The following is a 21565-nucleotide window of genomic DNA, read 5'->3' on the forward strand; positions in this document are numbered from 1 at the left end:
GAGGAAGTGCACAAAGTAGAGTTCTTACATTTCCAGGAGGGATTACAGAGGAAGTGCACAAAGTAGAGTTCTTACATTTCCAGGAGGGATTACAGAGGAAGTGCACAAAGTAGAGTTCTTACATTTCCAGGAGGGATTTCAGAGGAAGTGCACAAAGTAGAGTTCTTACATTTCCAGGAGGGATTACAGAGGAAGTGCCCAAAGTAGAGTTCTTACATTTCCAGGAGGGAATACAGAGGAAGTGCACAAAGTAGAATTCTTACATTTCCAGGAGGGATTACAGAGGAAGTGCACAAAGTAGAGTTCTTACATTTCCAGGAGGGATTACAGAGGAAGTGCAGAAAGTAGAGTCCTTACATTTCCATCGGGAATTACAGAGGAAGTGCAGAAAGTAAAGTTCTTACATTTCCAGGAGGGATTACAGAGGCAGTGCATAAAGTAAAGTTCTTACATTTCCAGGAGGGATTACAGAGGAAGTGCATAAAGTAAAGTTCTTACATTTCCAGGGGGACTTACAGATGAAGTGCAGAAAGTAGAGTCCTTACATTTCCAGGGGGAATTACAGAGGAAGTGAATAAAGTAGAGTTCTTACATTTCCAGGAGGGATTACAGAGGAAGTGCATAAAGTAGAGTTCTTACATTTCCAGGAGGGATTACAGAGGAAGAGCATAAAGTTCTTACATTTCCAGGAGTAATTAAAGAGGAAGTGCACAAAGTAGAGTCCTTACATTTCCAGGGGCAATTACAGAGGAAGTGCAGAAAGTAAAGTTCTTACATTTCCAGGAGGGATTACAGAGGAAGTGCACAAAGTAGAGTTCTTACATTTCCAGGAGGAATTACAGAGGAAGTGCACAAAGTAGAGTTCTTACATTTCCAGGAGGGATTACAGAGGAAGTGCACAAAGTAAAGTTCTTACATTTCCAGGAGTAATTAAAGAGTAAATGTACAAAGTAGAGTCCTTACATTTCCAGGGGGAATTACAGAGGAAGTGCATAAAGTAGAGTTCTTACATTTCCAGGAGGGATTACAGAGGAAATGCATAAAGTTCTTACATTTCCAGGAGGGATTACAGAGGAAGTACATAAAGTTCTTACATTTCCAGGAGGGATTACAGAGGAAGTGCCCAAAGTAGAGTTCTTACATTTCCAGGAGGGATTACAGAGGAAGTACACAAAGTAGAGTTCTTACATTTCCAGGAGGGATTACAGAGTAAGTGCACAAAGTAGAGTTCTTACATTTCCAGGAGGATTTACAGAGGAAGTGCATAAAGTTCTTACATTTCCAGGAGGATTTACAGAGGAAGTGCATAAAGTAAAGTTCTTTCATTTCTAGGAGGGATTACAGAGGAAGTGCATAAAGTAAAGTTCTTACATTTAAAGCGGGAATTAAAGAGGAAGTGAATAAAGAAAAGTTCTTACATTTCCAGGAGGGATTACAGAGGAAGTGCATAAAGTAGAGTTCTTACATTTCCAGGAGGGATTACAGAGGAAGTGCATAAAGTAAAGTTCTTACATTTCCAGGGGGAATTAAAGAGGAAGTGCACAAAGTAAAGTTCTTACATTTCCAGGAGGGATTACACAGGAAGTGCACAAAGTAGAGTTCTTACATTTCCAGGAGGGATTACAGAGGGAGTGCACAAAGTAGAGTTCTTACATTTCCAGGAGGGATTACAGAGGAAGTGCATAAAGTAAAGTTCTTACATTTCCAGGGGGAATTAAAGAGGAAGTGCACAAAGTAGGGTCCTTACATTTCCAGGAGGATTTACAGAGGAAGTGCATAAAGTTCTTACATTTCCAGGAGGATTTACAGAGGAAGTGCATAAAGTAAAGTTCTTACATTTCCAGGAGGGATTGCAGAGGAAGTGCATAAAGTAAAGTTCTTACATTTCCAGGATGATTTACAGAGGAAGTGCATAAAATAAAGTTCTTACATTTCCAGGGGGAATTAAAGAGGAAGTGCATAAAGTAAAGTTCTTACATTTCCAGGAGGGATTACAGAGGAAGTGCACAAAGTAGAGTCCTTACATTTCCAGGAGGGATTACAGAGGAAGTGCGCAAAGTAGAGTTCTTACATTTCCAGGAGGGATTACAGAGGAAGTGCATAAAGTTCTTACATTTCCAGGAGGATTTACAGAGGAAGTGTATAAAGTAAAGTTCTTACATTTCCAGGAGTAATTAAAGAGGAAGTGCAGAAAGTAGAGTCCTTACATTTCCAGGGGGAATTACAGAGGAAGTGCAGAAAGTAAAGTTCTTACATTTCCTGGAGTAATTAAAGAGGAAGTGCACAAAGTAGAGTCCTTACATTTCCAGGGGGAATTACAGACGAAGTGCATAAAGTAGAGTTCTTACATTTCCAGGAGGGATTACAGAGGAAGTGCATAAAGTTAAGTTCTTACATTTCCTGGAGTAATTAAAGAGGAAGTGCACAAAGTAGAGTCCTTACATTTCCAGGGGGAAATACAGAGGAAGTGCAGAAAGTAAAGTTCTTACATTTCCAGGAGGGATTACAGAGGAAGTGCATAAAGTAAAGTTCTTACATTTCCAGGAGGGATTACAGAGGAAGTGTACAAAGTAGAGTTCTTACATTTCCAGGAGGGATTACAGAGGAAGTGCACAAAGTAGAGTTCTTACATTTCCAGGAGGGATTACAGAGGAAGTGCGCAAAGTAGAGTTCTTACATTTCCAGGAGGGATTACAGAGGAAGTGCATAAAGTTCTTACATTTCCAGGAGGATTTAAAGAGGAAGTGCATAAAGTAAAGTTCTTACATTTCCAGGAGGGATTACAGAGGAAGTGCACAAAGTAGAGTTCTTACATTTCCAGGAGGGATTACAGAGGAAGTGCACAAAGTAGAGTTGTTACATTTCCAGGAGTAATTAAAGAGGTAGTGCACAAAGTAAAGTCCTTACATTTCCAGGTGGAATTACAGAGGAAGTGCATAAAGTAAAGTTCTTACATTTCCAGGACGGATTACAGAGGAAGTGCATAAAGTAGAGTTCTTACATTTCCAGGAGGGATTACAGAGCAAGTGCATAAAGTTAAGTTCTTACATTTGCAGGAATAATTTAAAGAGGAAGTGCACAAAGTAAAGTTCTTACATTTCCCGGGGGCATTACAGAGGAAGTGCACAAAGTAGAGTTCTTACATTTCCAGGAGGGATTACAGAGGAAGTGCACAAAGTAGAGTTCTTACATTTCCAGGAGGGATTACAGAGGAAGTGCACAAAGTAGAGTTCTTACATTTCCAGGAGGGATTTCAGAGGAAGTGCACAAAGTAGAGTTCTTACATTTCCAGGAGGGATTACAGAGGAAGTGCCCAAAGTAGAGTTCTTACATTTCCAGGAGGGAATACAGAGGAAGTGCACAAAGTAGAATTCTTACATTTCCAGGAGGGATTACAGAGGAAGTGCACAAAGTAGAGTTCTTACATTTCCAGGAGGGATTACAGAGGAAGTGCACAAAGTAGAGTTCTTACATTTCCAGGAGGGATTACAGAGGAAGTGCATAAAGTAAAGTTCTTACATTTCCAGGGGGAATTAAAGAGGAAGTGCATAAATTTCTTACATTTCCAGGAGGGATAACAGAGGAAGTGCACAAAGTAGAGTCCTTACATTTCCTGGAGGGATTAAAGTGGAAGTGCAGAAAGTAGAGTTCTTACATTTCCTGGAGGGATTACAGAGGAAGTGGATAAAGTAAAGTTCTTACATTTCCAGGGGGAATTAAAGAGGAAGTGCACAAAGTAGAGTCCTTACATTTCCAGGAGGATTTACAGAGGAAGTGCATAAAGTTCTTACATTTCCAGGAGGATTTACAGAGGAAGTGCATAAAGTTCTTACATTTCGAGGAGGGATTACCGAGGAAGTGTATAAAGTAAAGTTCTTACATTTCCAGGAGTAATTAAAGAGGAAATGCACAAAGTAGAGTCCTTACATTTCCAGGGGGAATTACAGAGGAAGTGCAGAAAGTAAAGTTCTTACATTTCCAGGAGGGATTACAGAGGAAGTGCAGAAAGTAGATTCCTTACATTTCCATCGGGAATTACAGAGGAAGTGCAGAAAGTAGAGTCCTTACATTTCCAGGGGGAATTACAGAGGAAGTGAATAAAGTAGAGTTCTTACATTTCCAGGAGGGATTACAGAGGAAGTGCATAAAGTAGAGTACTTACATTTCCAGGAGGGATAACAGAGGAAGTGCATAAAGTTCTTACATTTCCAGGAGTAATTAAAGAGGAAGTGCACAAAGTAGAGTCCTTACATTTCCAGGGGAAATTACAGAGGAAGTGCAGAAAGTAAAGTTCTTACATTTCCAGGAGGGATTACAGAGGAAGTGCACAAAGTAGGGTTCTTACATTTCCAGGAGGAATTACAGAGGAAGTGCACAAAGTAGAGTTCTTACATTTCCAGGAGGGATTACAGAGGAAGTGCACAAAGTAAAGTTCTTACATTTTCAGGGGGAATTAAAGAGGAAGTGCATAAAGTTCTTACATTTCCAGGAGGATTTACAGAGGAAGTGCATAAAGTAAAGTTCTTACATTTCCAGGAGGGATTACAGAGGAAGTATATAAAGTAAAGTTCTTACATTTCCAGGAGTAATTAAAGAGTAAATGTACAAAGTAGAGTCCTTACATTTCCAGGGGGAATTACAGAGGAAGTGCATAAAGTAGAGTTCTTACATTTCCAGGAGGGATTACAGAGGAAATGCATAAAGTTCTTACATTTCCAGGAGGGATTACAGAGGAAGTACATAAAGTTCTTACATTTCCAGGAGGGATTACAGAGGAAGTGCCCAAAGTAGAGTTCTTACATTTCCAGGAGGGATTACAGAGGAAGTACACAAAGTAGAGTTCTTACATTTCCAGGAGGGATTACAGAGTAAGTGCACAAAGTAGAGTTCTTACATTTCCAGGAGGATTTACAGAGGAAGTGCATAAAGTTCTTACATTTCCAGGAGGATTTACAGAGGAAGTGCATAAAGTTCTTACATTTCTAGGAGGGATTACAGCGGAAGTGCATAAAGTAAAGTTATTACATTTCCAGGGGGAATTAAAGAGGAAGTGAATAAAGTAAAGTTCTTACATTTCCAGGAGGGATTACAGAGGAAGTGCATAAAGTAGAGTTCTTACATTTCCAGGAGGGATTACAGAGGAAGTGCATAAAGTAAAGTTCTTACATTTCCAGGAGGGATTACAGAGGAAGTGTACAAAGTAGAGTTCTTACATTTCCAGGAGGGATTACAGAGGAAGTGCACAAAGTAGAGTTCTTACATTTCCAGGAGGGATTACAGAGGAAGTGCGCAAAGTAGAGTTCTTACATTTCCAGGAGGGATTACAGAGGAAGTGCATAAAGTTCTTACATTTCCAGGAGGATTTACAGAGGAAGTGCATAAAGTAAAGTTCTTACATTTCCAGGAGGGATTACAGAGGAAGTGCACAAAGTAGAGTTCTTACATTTCCAGGAGGGATTACAGAGGAAGTGCACAAAGTAGAGTTGTTACATTTCCAGGAGTAATTAAAGAGGTAGTGCACAAAGTAGAGTCCTTACATTTCCAGGTGGAATTACAGAGGAAGTGCATAAAGTAAAGTTCTTACATTTCCAGGACGGATTACAGAGGAAGTGCATAAAGTAGAGTTCTTACATTTCCAGGAGGGATTACAGAGCAAGTGCATAAAGTTAAGTTCTTACATTTCCAGGAATAATTTAAAGAGGAAGTGCACAAAGTAAAGTTCTTACATTTCCCGGGGGCATTACAGAGGAAGTGCACAAAGTAGAGTTCTTACATTTCCAGGAGGGATTACAGAGGAAGTGCACAAAGTAGAGTTCTTACATTTCCAGGAGGGATTACAGAGGAAGTGCACAAAGTAGAGTTCTTACATTTCCAGGAGGGATTACAGAGGAAGTGCACAAAGTAGAGTTCTTACATTTCCAGGAGGGATTACAGAGGAAGTGCCCAAAGTAGAGTTCTTACATTTCCAGGAGGGAATACAGAGGAAGTGCACAAAGTAGAATTCTTACATTTCCAGGAGGGATTACAGAGGAAGTGCACAAAGTAGAGTTCTTACATTTCCAGGAGGGATTACAGAGGAAGTGCACAAAGCAGAGTTCTTACATTTCCAGGAGGGATTACAGAGGAAGTGCATAAAGTAAAGTTCTTACATTTCCAGGGGGAATTAAAGAGGAAGTGCATAAAGTTCTTACATTTCCAGGAGGGATTACAGAGGAAGTGCACAAAGTAGAGTCCTTACATTTCCTGGAGGGATTAAAGAGGAAGTGCAGAAAGTAGAGTTCTTACATTTCCTGGAGGGATTACAGAGGAAGTGGATAAAGTAAAGTTCTTACATTTCCAGGGGGAATTAAAGAGGAAGTGCACAAAGTAGAGTCCTTACATTTCCAGGAGGATTTACAGAGGAAGTGCATAAAGTTCTTACATTTCCAGGAGGATTTACAGAGGAAGTGCATAAAGTTCTTACATTTCGATGAGGGATTACCGAGGAAGTGTATAAAGTAAAGTTCTTACATTTCCAGGAGTAATTAAAGAGGAAATGCACAAAGTAGAGTCCTTACATTTCCAGGGGGAATTACAGAGGAAGTGCAGAAAGTAAAGTTCTTACATTTCCAGGAGGGATTACAGAGGAAGTGCAGAAAGTAGATTCCTTACATTTCCATCGGGAATTACAGAGGAAGTGCAGAAAGTAGAGTCCTTACATTTCCAGGGGGAATTACAGAGGAAGTGAATAAAGTAGAGTTCTTACATTTCCAGGAGGGATTACAGAGGAAGTGCATAAAGTAGAGTTCTTACATTTCCAGGAGGGATAACAGAGGAAGTGCATAAAGTTCTTACATTTCCAGGAGTAATTAAAGAGGAAGTGCACAAAGTAGAGTCCTTACATTTCCAGGGGAAATTACAGAGGAAGTGCAGAAAGTAAAGTTCTTACATTTCCAGGAGGGATTACAGAGGAAGTGCACAAAGTAGAGTTCTTACATTTCCAGGAGGAATTACAGAGGAAGTGCACAAAGTAGAGTTCTTACATTTCCAGGAGGGATTACAGAGGAAATGCGTAAAGTTCTTACATTTCCAGGAGGGATTACAGAGGAAGTACATAAAGTTCTTACATTTCCAGGAGGGATTACAGAGGAAGTGCCCAAAGTAGAGTTCTTACATTTCCAGGAGGGATTACAGAGGAAGTACACAAAGTAGAGTTCTTACATTTCCAGGAGGGATTACAGAGTAAGTGCACAAAGTAGAGTTCTTACATTTCCAGGAGGATTTACAGAGGAAGTGCATAAAGTTCTTACATTTCCAGGAGGATTTACAGAGGAAGTGCATAAAGTTCTTACATTTCCAGGATGGATTACAGAGGAAGTGCATAAAGTAGAGTTCTTACATTTCCAGGAGGGATTACAGAGGAAGTGCATAAAGTAAAGTTCTTACATTTCCAGGGGGAATTAAAGAGGAAGTGCACAAAGTAAAGTTCTTACATTTCCAGGAGGGATTACAGAGGAAGTGCACAAAGTAGAGTTCTTACATTTCCATGAGGGATTACAGAGGGAGTGCACAAAGTAGAGTTCTTACATTTCCAGGAGGGATTACAGAGGAAGTGCATAAAGTAAAGTTCTTACATTTCCAGGGGGAATTAAAGAGGAAGTGCACAAAGTAGAGTCCTTACATTTCCAGGAGGATTTACAGAGGAAGTGCATAAAGTTCTTACATTTCCAGGAGTATTTACAGAGGAAGTGCATAAAGTAAAGTTCTTACATTTTCAGGAGGGATTACAGAGGAAGTGCATAAAGTAAAGTTCTTACATTTCCAGGAGGATTTACAGAGGAAGTGCATAAAATAAAGTTCTTACATTTCCAGGAATAATTTAAAGAGGAAGTGCACAAAGTAAATTTCTTACATTTCCCGGAGGGATTACACAGAGGAAGTGCACAAAGTAGAGTTCTTACATTTCCAGGAGGGATTACAGAGGAAGTGCACAAAGTAGAGTTCTTACATTTCCAGGAGGGATTACAGAGGAAGTGCCCAAAGTAGAGTCCTTACATTTCCAGGAGGGATTACAGAGGAAGTGCACAAAGTAGAGTTCTTACATTTCCAGGAGGGATTACAGAGGAAGTGCACAAAGTAGAGTTCATACATTTCCAGGAGGGATTTCAGAGGAAGTGCACAAAGTAGAGTTCTTACATTTCCAGGAGGGATTACAGAGGAAGGGCATAAAGTAAAGTTCTTACATTTCCAGGGGGAATTAAAGAGGAAGTGCAAAAAGTAAAGTTCTTACATTTCCAGGAGGGATTACAGAGGAAGTGCACTAAGTAGAGTCCTTACATTTCCAGGGGGAATTACAGAGAAAGTGCAGAAATTAAAGTTCTTACATTTCCTGGAGGGATTACAGAGGAAGTGCAGAAAGTAGAGTTCTTACATTTCCAGGAGGGATTACAGAGGAAGTGCAGAAAGTTAAGTTCTTACATTTCCAGGAGGGATTACAGAGGAAGTGCAGAAAGTAGAGTCCTTACATTTCCAGGGGGAATTACAGAGGAAGTGAATAAAGTAGAGTTCTTACATTTCCAGGAGGGATTACAGAGGAAGTGCACAAAGTAAAGTTCTTACATTTTCAGGGGGAATTAAAGAGGAAGTGCATAAAGTTCTTACATTTCCAGGAGGATTTACAGAGGAAGTGCATAAAGTTCTTACATTTCCAGGAGGGATTACAGAGGAAGTGTATAAAGTAAAGTTCTTACATTTCCAGGAGTAATTAAAGAGTAAATGTACAAAGTAGAGTCCTTACATTTCCAGGGGGAATTACAGAGGAAGTGCATAAAGTAGAGTTCTTAAATTTCCAGGAGGGATTACAGAGGAAATGCATAAAGTTCTTACATTTCCAGGAGGGATTACAGAGGAAGTACATAAAGTTCTTACATTTCCAGGAGGGATTACAGAGGAAGTGCCCAAAGTAGAGTTCTTACATTTCCAGGAGGGATTACAGAGGAAGTACACAAAGTAGAGTTCTTACATTTCCAGGAGGGATTACAGAGGAAGTGCATAAAGTTCTTACATTTCTAGGAGGGATTACAGAGGAAGTGCATAAAGTAAAGTTCTTACATTTCCAGGGGGAATTAAAGAGGAAGTGAATAAAGTAAAGTTCTTACATTTCCAGGAGGGATTACAGAGGAAGTGCATAAAGTAGAGTTCTTACATTTCCAGGAGGGATTACAGAGGAAGTGCATAAAGTAAAGTTCTTACATTTCCAGGGGGAATTAAAGAGGAAGTGCACAAAGTAAAGTTCTTACATTTCCAGGAGGGATTACAGAGGAAGTGCACAAAGTAGAGTTCTTACATTTCCAGGAGGGATTACAGAGGGAGTGCACAAAGTAGAGTTCTTACATTTCCAGGAGGGATTACAGAGGAAGTGCATAAAGTAAAGTTCTTACATTTCCAGGGGGAATTAAAAAGGAAGTGCACAAAGTAGAGTCCTTACATTTCCAGGAGGATTTACAGATGAAGTGCATAAAGTTCTTACATTTCCAGGAGGATTTACAGAGGAAGTGCATAAAGTAAAGTTCTTACATTTCCAGGAGGGATTACAGAGGAAGTGCATAAAGTAAAGTTCTTACATTTCCAGGAGGGATTACAGAGGAAGTGCACAAAGTAGAGTCCTTACATTTCCAGGAGGGATTACAGAGGAAGTGCACAAATTAGAGTTCTTACATTTCCAGGAGGGATTACAGAGGAAGTGCATAAAGTTCTTACATTTCCAGGAGGATTTACAGAGGAAGTGTATAAAGTAAAGTTCTTACATTTCCAGGAGTAATTAAAGAGGAAGTGCAGAAAGTAGAGTCCTTACATTTCCAGGGGGAATTACAGAGGAAGTGCAGAAAGTAAAGTTCTTACATTTCCAGGAGGGATTACAGAGGAAGTGCATAAAGTAGAGTTCTTACATTTCCAGGAGGGATTACAGAGGAAGTGCATAAAGTAAAGTTCTTACATTTCCAGGAGGGATTACAGAGGAAGTGTATAAAGTAAAGGTCTTACATTTCCAGGAGGGATTACAGAGGAAGTGCATAAAGTAAAGTTCTTACATTTCCAGGGGGAATTACAGAGGAAGTGAATAAAGTAGAGTTCTTACATTTCCAGGAGGGATTACAGAGGAAGTGCATAAAGTAGAGTTCTTACATTTCCAGGAGGGATTACAGAGCAAGTGCATAAAGTTAAGTTCTTACATTTCCAGGAATAATTTAAAGAGGAAGTGCACAAAGTAAATTTCTTACATTTACCGGAGGGATTACACAGAGGAAGTGCACAAAGTAGAGTTCTTACATTTCCAGGAGGGATTACAGAGGAAGTGCACAAAGTAGAGTTCTTACATTTCCAGGAGGGATTACAGAGGAAGTGCACAAAGTAGAGTTCTTACATTTCCAGGAGGGATTACAGAGGAAGTACACAAAGTAGAGTTCTTACATTTCCAGGAGGGATTGCAGAGGAAGTGCCCAAACTAGAGTCCTTACATTTCCAGGAGGGATTACAGAGGAAGTGCACAAAGTAGAGTTCTTACATTTCCAGGAGGGATTACAGAGGAAGTGCACAAAGTAGAGTTCATACATTTCCAGGAGGGATTTCAGAGGAAGTGCACAAAGTAGAGTTCTTACATTTCCAGGAGGGATTACAGAGGAAGTGCATAAAGTAAAGTTCTTACATTTCCAGGGGGAATTAAAGAGGAAGTGTAAAAAGTAAAGTTCTTACATTTCCAGGAGGGATTACAGAGGAAGGTCACTAAGTAGAGTCATTACATTTCCAGGGGGAATTACAGAGAAAGTGAATAAAGTAGAGTTCTTACATTTCCAGGAGGGATTACAGAGGAAGTGCATAAAGTAGAGTTCTTACATTTCCAGGAGGGATTACAGAGGAAGTGCATAAAGTTCTTACATTTCCAGGAGGGATTACAGAGGAAGTGCACAAAGTAGAGTTCTTACATTTCCAGGAGGATTTACAGACGAAGTGCATAAAGTAAAGTTCTTACATTTCCAGGAGGAATTACAGAGGAAGTGTATAAAGTAAAGTTCTTACATTTCCAGGATTAATTAAAGAGTAAATGTACAAAGTAGAGTCCTTACATTTCCATTGGGAATTACAGAGGAAGTGCATATAGTAGAGTTCTTACATTTCCAGGAGGGATTACAGAGGAAATGCATAAAGGTCTTACATTTCCAGGAGGGATTACAGAGGAAGTACATAAAGTTCTTACATTTCCAGGAGGGATTACAGAGGAAGTGCCCAAAGTAGAGTTCTTACATTTCCAGGAGGGATTACAGAGGAAGTGCACAAAGTAGAGTTCTTACATTTCCAGGAGGATTTACAGAGGAAGTGCATAAAGTAAAGTTCTTACATTTCTAGGAGGGATTACAGAGTAAGTGCATAAAGTAAAGTTCTTACATTTCCAGGGGGAATTAAAGAGGAAGTGCATAAAGTAAAGTTCTTACATTTCCAGGAGGGATTACAGAGGAAGTGCATAAAGTAGAGTTCTTACATTTCCAGGAGGGATTACAGAGGAAGTGCATAAAGTAAAGTTCTTACAATTCCAGGGGGAATTAAAGAGGAAGTGCACAAAGTAAGGTTCTTACATTTCCAGGAGGGATTACAGAGGAAGTGCACAAAGTAGAGTTCTTACATTTCCAGGAGGGATTACAGAGGGAGTGCACAAAGTAGAGTTCTTACATTTCCAGGAGGGATTACAGAGGAAGTGCATAAAGTAAAGTTCTTACATTTCCAGGGGGAATTAAAGAGGAAGTGCACAAAGTAGAGTCCTTACATTTCCAGGAGGATTTACAGAGGAAGTGCATAAAGTTCTTACATTTCCAGGAGGGATTACAGAGGAAGTGCATAAAGTAAAGTTCTTACATTTCCAGGATTATTTACAGAGGAAGTGCATAAAATAAAGTTCTTACATTTCCAGGGGGAATTAAAGAGGAAGTGCATAAAGTAAAGTTCTTACATTTCCAGGAGGGATTACAGAGGAAGTGCACAAAGTAGAGTCCTTACATTTCCAGGAGGGATTACAGAGGAAGTGCGCAAAGTAGAGTTCTTACATTTCCAAGAGGGATTACAGAGGAAGTGCATAAAGTTCTTACATTTCCAGGAGGATTTACAGAGGAAGTGTATAAAGTAAAGTTCTTACATTTCCAGGAGTAATTAAAGAGGAAGTGCAGAAAGTAGAGTCCTTACATTTCCAGGGGGAATTACAGAGGAAGTGCAGAAAGTAAAGTTCTTACATTTCCAGGAGGGATTACAGAGGAAGTGCATAAAGTAGAGTTCTTACATTTCCAGGAGGGATTACAGAGGAAGTGCATAAAGTAAAGTTCTTACATTTCCAGGAGGGATTACAGAGGAAGTGTATAAAGTAAAGTTCTTACATTTCCAGGAGGGATTACAGAGGAAGTGCATAAAGTAGAGTTCTTACATTTCCAGGAGGGATTACAGAGGAAGTGCATAAAGTAAAGTTCTTACATTTCCAGGGGGAATTACAGAGAAAGTGAATAAAGTAGAGTTCTTACATTTCCAGGAGGGATTACAGAGGAAGTGCATAAAGTAGAGTTCTTACATTTCCAGGAGGGATTACAGAGGAAGTGCACAAAGTAAAGTTCTTACATTTCCCAGAGGGATTACACAGAGGAAGTGCACAAAGTAGAGTTCTTACATTTCCAGGAGGGATTACAGAGGAAGTGCACAAAGTAGAGTTCTTACATTTCCAGGAGGGATTACAGAGGAAGTGCACAAAGTAGAGTTCTTACATTACCAGGAGGGATTACAGAGGAAGTGCACAAAGTAGAGTTCTTACATTTTCAGGAGGGATTACAGAGGAAGTGCCCAAAGTAGAGTCCTTACATTTCCAAGAGGGATTACAGAGGAAGTGCACAAAGTAGAGTTCTTACATTTCCAGGAGGGATTACATAGCAAGTGCATGAAGTTAAGTTCTTACATTTCCAGGAGGGATTTCAGAGTAAGTGCTCAAAGTAGAGTTCTTACATTTTCAGGAGGGAATACAGAGGAAGTGCATAAAGTAAAGTTCTTACATTTCCAGGAGTATTTACAGAGGAAGTGCATAAAATAAAGTTCTTACATTTCCAGGGGGAATTAAAGAGGAAGTGCATAAAGTAAAGTTCTTACATTTCCAGGAGGGATTACACAGGAAGTGCACAAAGTAGAGTCCTTACATTTCCAGGAGGGATTACAGAGTAAGTGCTCAAAGTAGAGTTCTTACATTTTCAGGAGGGATTACAGAGGAAGTGCATAAAGTAAAGTTCTTACATTTCCAGGAGTATTTACAGAGGAAGTGCATAAAATAAAGTTCTTACATTTCCAGGGGGAATTAAAGAGGAAGTGCATGAAGTAAAGTTCTTACATTTCCAGGAGGGATTACAGAGGAAGTGCACAAAGTAGAGTCCTTACATTTCCAGGAGGGATTACAGAGGAAGTGCGCAAAGTAGAGTTCTTACATTTCCAAGAGGGATTACAGAGGAAGTGCATAAAGTTCTTACATTTCCAGGAGGATTTACAGAGGAAGTGTATAAAGTAAAGTTCTTACATTTCCAGGAGTAATTAAAGAGGAAGTGCAGAAAGTAGAGTCCTTACATTTCCAGGGGGAATTACAGAGGAAGTGCAGAAAGTAAAGTTCTTACATTTCCAGGAGGGATTACAGAGGAAGTGCATAAAGTAGAGTTCTTACATTTCCAGGAGGGATTACAGAGGAAGTGCATAAAGTAAAGTTCTTACATTTCCAGGAGGGATTACAGAGGAAGTGTATAAAGTAAAGTTCTTACATTTCCAGGAGGGATTACAGAGGAAGTGCACAAAGTAGAGTCCTTACATTTCCAGGGGGAATTACAGAGGAAGTGCAGAAAGTAAAGTTCTTACATTTCCAGGAGGGATTACAGAGGAAGTGCACAAAGTAGAGTTCTTACATTTCCAGGAGGGATTACAGAGGAAGTGCACAAAGTAGAGTTCTTACATTTCCAGGAGGGATTACAGAGGAAGTGTATAAAGTAAAGTTCTTACATTTCCAGGAGTAATTAAAGAGGAAATGCACAAACTAGAGTTCTTACATTTCCAGGAGGGATTACAGAGGAAGTGCACAAAGTAGAGTTCTTACATTTCCAGGAGAGATTACAGAGGAAGTGCATAAAGTTCTTACATTTCCAGGAGGATTTACAGAGGAAGTGCATAAAGTTCTTACGTTTCCAGGAGGGATTACAGAGGAAGTGCACAAAGTAGAGTTCTTACATTCCCAGGAGGGATTACAGAGGAAGTGCGCAAAGTAGAGTTCTTACATTTCCAGGAGGGATTACAGAGGAAGTGCATAAAGTTCTTACATTTCCAGGAGGATTTACAGAGGAAGTGTATAAAGGAAAGTTCTTACATTTCCAGGAGTAATTAAAGAGGAAGTGCAGAAAGTAGAGTCCTTACATTTCCAGGGGGAATTACAGAGGAAGTGCAGAAAGTAAAGTTCTTACATTTCCAGGACGGATTACAGAGGAAGTGCATAAAGTAGAGTTCTTACATTTCCAGGAGGGATTACAGAGGAAGTGTATAAAGTAAAGTTCTTACATTTCCAGGAGTAATTAAAGAGGAAATGCACAAAGTAGAGTCCTTACATTTCCAGGAGGGATTACAGAGGAAGTGTATAAAGTAAAGTTCTTACATTTCCAGGAGTAATTAAAGAGGAAATGCACAAAGTAGAGTTCTTACATTTCCAGGAGGGATTACAGAGGAAGTGCATAAAGTATAGTTCTTACATTTCCAGGAGGGATTATAGAGGAAGTGCATAAAGTAAAGTTCTTACATTTCCAGGAGGGATTACAGAGGAAGTGCATAAAGTAAAATTCTTACATTTCCAGGAGGATTTACAGAGGAAGTGCATAAAGTAAAGTTCTTACATTTCCAGGAGGGATTACAGAGGAAGTGCATAAAGTAGAGTTCTTACATTTCCAGGAGGGATTACAGAGGAAGTGCATAAAGTTCTTACATTTCCAGGAGGGATTACAGAGGAAGTGCACAAAGTAGAGTTCTTACATTTCCAGGAGGATTTACAGACGAAGTGCATAAAGTAAAGTTCTTACATTTCCAGGAGGAATTACAGAGGAAGTGTATAAAGTAAAGTTCTTACATTTCCAGGAGTAATTAAAGAGTAAATGTACAAAGTAGAGTCCTTACATTTCCATTGGGAATTACAGAGGAAGTGCATATAGTAGAGTTCTTACATTTCCAGGAGGGATTACAGAGGAAGTACATAAAGTTCTTACATTTCCAGGAGGGATTACAGAGGAAGTGTATAAAGTAAAGTTCTTACATTTCCAGGAGGGATTACAGAGGAAGTGCATAAAGTAAAGTTCTTACATTTCCAGGAGGGATTACAGAGGAAGTGTATAAAGTAAAGTTCTTACATTTCCAGAAGGGATTACAGAGGAAGTGCATAAAGTAAAGTTCTTACATTTCCAGGAGGGATTACAGAGAAAGTGCACAAAGTAAAGTTCTTACATTTCCCAGAGGGATTACACAGAGGAAGTGCACAAAGTAGAGTTCTTACATTTCCAGGAGGGATTACAGAGGAAGTGCACAAAGTAGAGTTCTTACATTTCCAGGAGGGATTACAGAGGAAGTGCACAAAGTAGAGTTCTTACATTACCAGGAGGGATTACAGAGGAAGTGTACAAAGTAGAGTTCTTACATTTTCAGGAGGGATTACAGAGGAAGTGCCCAAAGTAGAGTCCTTACATTTCCAAGAGGGATTACAGAGGAAGTGCACAAAGTAGAGTTCTTACATTTCCAGGAGGGATTACATAGCAAGTGCATGAAGTTAAGTTCTTACATTTCCAGGAGGGATTTCAGAGTAAGTGCTCAAAGTAGAGTTCTTACATTTTCAGGAGGGAATACAGAGGAAGTGCATAAAGTAAAGTTCTTACATTTCCAGGAGTATTTACAGAGGAAGTGCATAAAATAAAGTTCTTACATTTCCAGGGGGAATTAAAGAGGAAGTGCATAAAGTAAAGTTCTTACATTTCCAGGAGGGATTACAGAGGAAGTGCACAAAGTAGAGTCCTTACATTTCCAGGAGGGATTACAGAGTAAGTGCTCAAAGTAGAGTTCTTACATTTTCAGGAGGGATTACAGAGGAAGTGCATAAAGTAAAGTTCTTACATTTCCAGGAGTATTTACAGAGGAAGTGCATAAAATAAAGTTCTTACATTTCCAGGGGGAATTAAAGAGGAAGTGCATAAAGTAAAGTTCTTACATTTCCAGGAGGGATTACAGAGGAAGTGCACAAAGTAGAGTCCTTACATTTCCAGGAGGGATTACAGAGGAAGTGCGCAAAGTAGAGTTCTTACATTTCCAAGAGGGATTACAGAGGAAGTGCATAAAGTTCTTACATTTCCAGGAGGATTTACAGAGGAAGTGTATAAAGTAAAGTTCTTACATTTCCAGGAGTAATTAAAGAGGAAGTGCAGAAAGTAGAGTCCTTACATTTCCAGGGGGAATTACAGAGGAAGTGCAGAAAGTAAAGTTCTTACATTTACAGGAGGGATTACAGAGGAAGTGCATAAAGTAGAGTTCTTACATTTCCAGGAGGGATTACAGAGGAAGTGCATAAAGTAAAGTTCTTACATTTCCAGGAGGGATTACAGAGGAAGTGTATAAAGTAAAGTTCTTACATTTCCAGGAGGGATTACAGAGGAAGTGCATAAAGTAAAGTTCTTACATTTCCAGGGGGAATTACAGAGAAAGTGAATAAAGTAGAGTTCTTACATTTCCAGGAGGGATTACAGAGGAAGTGCATAAAGTAGAGTTCTTACATTTCCAGGAGGGATTACAGAGGAAGTGCACAAAGTAAAGTTCTTACATTTCCCAGAGGGATTACACAGAGGAAGTGCACAAAGTAGAGTTCTTACATTTCCAGGAGGGATTACAGAGGAAGTGCACAAAGTAGAGTTCTTACATTTCCAGGAGGAATTACAGAGGAAGTGCACAAAGTAGAGTTCTTACATTACCAGGAGGGATTACAGAGGAAGTGCACAAAGTAGAGTTCTTACATTTTCAGGAGGGATTACAGAGGAAGTGCCCAAAGTAGAGTCCTTACAATTCCAAGAGGGATTACAGAGGAAGTGCACAAAGTAGAGTTCTTACATTTGCAGGAGGGATTACATAGCAAGTGCATGAAGTTAAGTTCTTACATTTCCAGGAGGGATTACAGAGTAAGTGCACAAAGTAGAGTTCTTACATTTCCAGGAGGGATTACAGAGTAAGTGCACAAAGTAGAGTTCTTACATTTCCAGGAGGATTTACAGAGGAAGTGCATAAAGTAAAGTTCTTACATTTCCAGGGGGAATTAAAGAGGAAGTGCATAAAGTAAAGTTCTTACATTTCCAGGGGGAATTAAAGAGGAAGTGCATAAAGTAAAGTTCTTACATTTCCAGGAGGGATTACAGAGGAAGTGCACAAAGTAGAGTCCTTACATTTCCAGGGGGAATTACAGAGGAAGTGCAGAAAGTAAAGTTCTTACATTTCCAGGAGGGATTACAGAGGAAGTGCACAAAGTAGAGTTCTTACATTTCCAGGAGGGATTACAGAGGAAGTGCACAAAGTAGAGTTCTTACATTTCCAGGAGGGATTACAGAGGAAGTGTATAAAGTAAAGTTCTTACATTTCCAGGAGTAATTAAAGAGGAAATGCACAAACTAGAGTTCTTACATTTCCAGGAGGGATTACAGAGGAAGTGCACAAAGTAGAGTTCTTACATTTCCAGGAGGGATTACAGAGGAAGTGCACAAAGTAGAGTTCTTACATTTCCAGGAGAGATTACAGAGGAAGTGCATAAAGTTCTTACATTTCCAGGAGGATTTACAGAGGAAGTGCATAAAGTTCTTACGTTTCCAGGAGGGATTACAGAGGAAGTGCACAAAGTAGAGTTCTTACATTCCCAGGAGGGATTACAGAGGAAGTGCGCAAAGTAGAGTTCTTACATTTCCAGGAGGGATTACAGAGGAAGTGCATAAAGTTCTTACATTTCCAGGAGGATTTACAGAGGAAGTGTATAAAGGAAAGTTCTTACATTTCCAGGAGTAATTAAAGAGGAAGTGCAGAAAGTAGAGTCCTTACATTTCCAGGGGGAATTACAGAGGAAGTGCTGAAAGTAAAGTTCTTACATTTCCAGGACGGATTACAGAGGAAGTGCATAAAGTAGAGTTCTTACATTTCCAGGAGGGATTACAGAGGAAATGCATAAAGGTGTTACATTTCCAGGAGGGATTACAGAGGAAGTACATAAAGTTCTTACATTTCCAGGAGGGATTACAGAGGAAGTGCCCAAAGTAGAGTTCTTACATTTCCAGGAGGGATTACAGAGGAAGTGCACAAAGTAGAGTTCTTACATTTCCAGGAGGATTTACAGAGGAAGTGCATAAAGTTCTTACATTTCCAGGAGGATTTACAGAGTAAGTGCATAAAGTAAAGTTCTTACATTTCTAGGAGGGATTACAGAGGAAGTGCATAAAGTAAAGTTCTTACATTTCCAGGGGGAATTAAAGAGGAAGTGCATAAAGTAAAGTTCTTACATTTCCAGGAGGGATTACAGAGGAAGTGCATAAAGTAGAGTTCTTACATTTCCAGGAGGGATTACAGAGGAAGTGCATAAAGTAAAGTTCTTACAATTCGAGGGGGAATTAAAGAGGAAGTGCACAAAGTAAGGTTCTTACATTTCCAGGAGGGATTACAGAGGAAGTGCACAAAGTAGAGTTCTTACATTTCCAGGAGGGATTACAGAGGGAGTGCACAAAGTAGAGTTCTTACATTTCCAGGAGGGATTACAGAGGAAGTGCATAAAGTAAAGTTCTTACATTTCCAGGGGGAATTAAAGAGGAAGTGCACAAAGTAGAGTCCTTACATTTCCAGGAGGATTTACAGAGGAAGTGCATAAAGTTCTTACATTTCCAGGAGGGATTACAGAGGAAGTGCATAAAGTAAAGTTCTTACATTTCCAGGAGTATTTACAGAGGAAGTGCATAAAATAAAGTTCTTACATTTCCAGGGGGAATTAAAGAGGAAGTGCATAAAGTAAAGTTCTTACATTTCCAGGAGGGATTACAGAGGGAGTGCACAAAGTAGAGTCCTTACATTTCCAGGAGGGATTACAGAGGAAGTGCGCAAAGTAGAGTTCTTACATTTCCAAGAGGGATTACAGAGGAAGTGCATAAAGTTCTTACATTTCCAGGAGGATTTACAGAGGAAGTGTATAAAGTAAAGTTCTTACATTTCCAGGAGTAATTAAAGAGGAAGTGCAGAAAGTAGAGTCCTTACATTTCCAGGGGGAATTACAGAGGAAGTGCAGAAAGTAAAGTTCTTACATTTCCAGGAGGGATTACAGAGGAAGTGCATAAAGTAGAGTTCTTACATTTCCAGGAGGGATTACAGATGAAGTGCATAAAGTAAAGTTCTTACATTTCCAGGAGGGATTACAGAGGAAGTGTATAAAGTAAAGTTCTTACATTTCCAGGAGGGATTACAGAGGAAGTGCATAAAGTAAAGTTCTTACATTTCCAGGGGGAATTACAGAGAAAGTGAATAAAGTAGAGTTCTTACATTTCCAGGAGGGATTACAGAGGAAGTGCATAAAGTAGAGTTCTTACATTTCCAGGAGGGATTACAGAGGAAGTGCACAAAGTAAAGTTCTTACATTTCCCAGAGGGATTACACAGAGGAAGTGCACAAAGTAGAGTTCTTACATTTCCAGGAGGGATTACAGAGGAAGTGCACAAAGTAGAGTTCTTACATTTCCAGGAGGGATTACAGAGGAAGTGCACAAAGTAGAGTTCTTACATTACCAGGAGGGATTACAGAGGAAGTGCACAAAGTAGAGTTCTTACATTTTCAGGAGGGATTACAGAGGAAGTGCCCAAAGTAGAGTCCTTACATTTCCAAGAGGGATTACAGAGGAAGTGCACAAAGTAGAGTTCTTACATTTCCAGGAGGGATTACATAGCAAGTGCATGAAGTTAAGTTCTTACATTTCCAGGAGGGATTACAGAGTAAGTGCTCAAAGTAGAGTTCTTACATTTTCAGGAGGGAATACAGAGGAAGTGCACAAAGTAGAGTTCTTACATTTCCAGGAGAGATTACAGAGGAAGTGCATAAAGTTCTTACATTTCCAGGAGGATTTACAGAGGAAGTGCATAAAGTTCTTACGTTTCCAGGAGGGATTACAGAGGAAGTGCACAAAGTAGAGTTCTTACATTTCCAGGAGGGATTACAGAGGAAGTGCGCAAAGTAGAGTTCTTACATTTCCAGGAGGGATTACAGAGGAAGTGCATAAAGTTCTTACATTTCCAGGAGGATTTACAGAGGAAGTGTATAAAGGAAAGTTCTTACATTTCCAGGAGTAATTAAAGAGGAAGTGCAGAAAGTAGAGTCCTTACATTTCCAGGGGGAATTACAGAGGAAGTGCAGAAAGTAAAGTTCTTACATTTCCAGGACGGATTACAGAGGAAGTGCATAAAGTAGAGTTCTTACATTTCCAGGAGGGATTACAGAGGAAGTGTAGAAAGTAAAGTTCTTACATTTCCAGGAGTAATTAAAGAGGAAATGCACAAAGTAAAGTCCTTACATTTCCAGGAGGGATTACAGAGGAAGTGTATAAAGTAAAGTTCTTACATTTCCAGGAGTAATTAAAGAGGAAATGCACAAAGTAGAGTTCTTACATTTCCAGGAGGGATTACAGAGGAAGTGCATAAAGTATAGTTCTTACATTTCCAGGAGGGATTATAGAGGATGTGCATAAAGTAAAGTTCTTACATTTCCAGGAGGGATTACAGAGGAAGTGCATAAAGTAAAATTCTTACATTTCCAGGAGGATTTACAGAGGAAGTGCATAAAGTAAAGTTCTTACATTTCCAGGAGGGATTACAGAGGAAGTGTATAAAGTAAAGTTCTTACATTTCCAGGAGTAATTAAAGAGGAAATGCACAAAGTAGAGTTCTTACATTTCCAGGAGGGATTACAGAGGAAGTGCATAAAGTAAAGTTCTTACATTTCCAGGAGGGATTACACAGGAAGTGCATAAAGTAAAGTTCTTACATTTCCAGGGGGAATTACAGAGGAAGTGCAGAAAGTAAAGTTCTTACATTTCCAGGAGGGATTACAGAGAAAGTGCATAAAGTAGAGTTCTTACATTTCCAGGAGAGATTACAGAGGAAGTGCATAAAGTTAAGTTCTTACATTTCCAGGAGTAATTAAAGAGGAAGTGCACAAAGTAGAGTCCTTACATTTCCAGGGGGAATTACAGAGGAAGTGAATAAAGTAGAGTTCTTACATTTCCAGGAGGGATTACAGAGGAAGTGCATAAAGTTAAGTTCTTACATTTCCAGGAATAATTTAAAGAGGAAGTGCACAAAGTAGAGTCCTTACATTTCCAGGGGACATTACAGAGGAAGTGCAAAAAGTAAAGTTCTTACATTTCCAGGAGGGATTACAGAGGAAGTGCACAAAGTAGAGTTCTTACATTTCCAGGAGGGATTACAGAGGAAGTGCACAAAGTAGA

This window comes from Phyllobates terribilis, unplaced genomic scaffold, assembly GCF_046119375.1.
Source record: "Phyllobates terribilis strain yellow unplaced genomic scaffold, ASM4611937v1 Scaffold_62__1_contigs__length_8034531, whole genome shotgun sequence".
Taxonomy (NCBI): Eukaryota; Metazoa; Chordata; class Amphibia; order Anura; family Dendrobatidae; genus Phyllobates; species Phyllobates terribilis.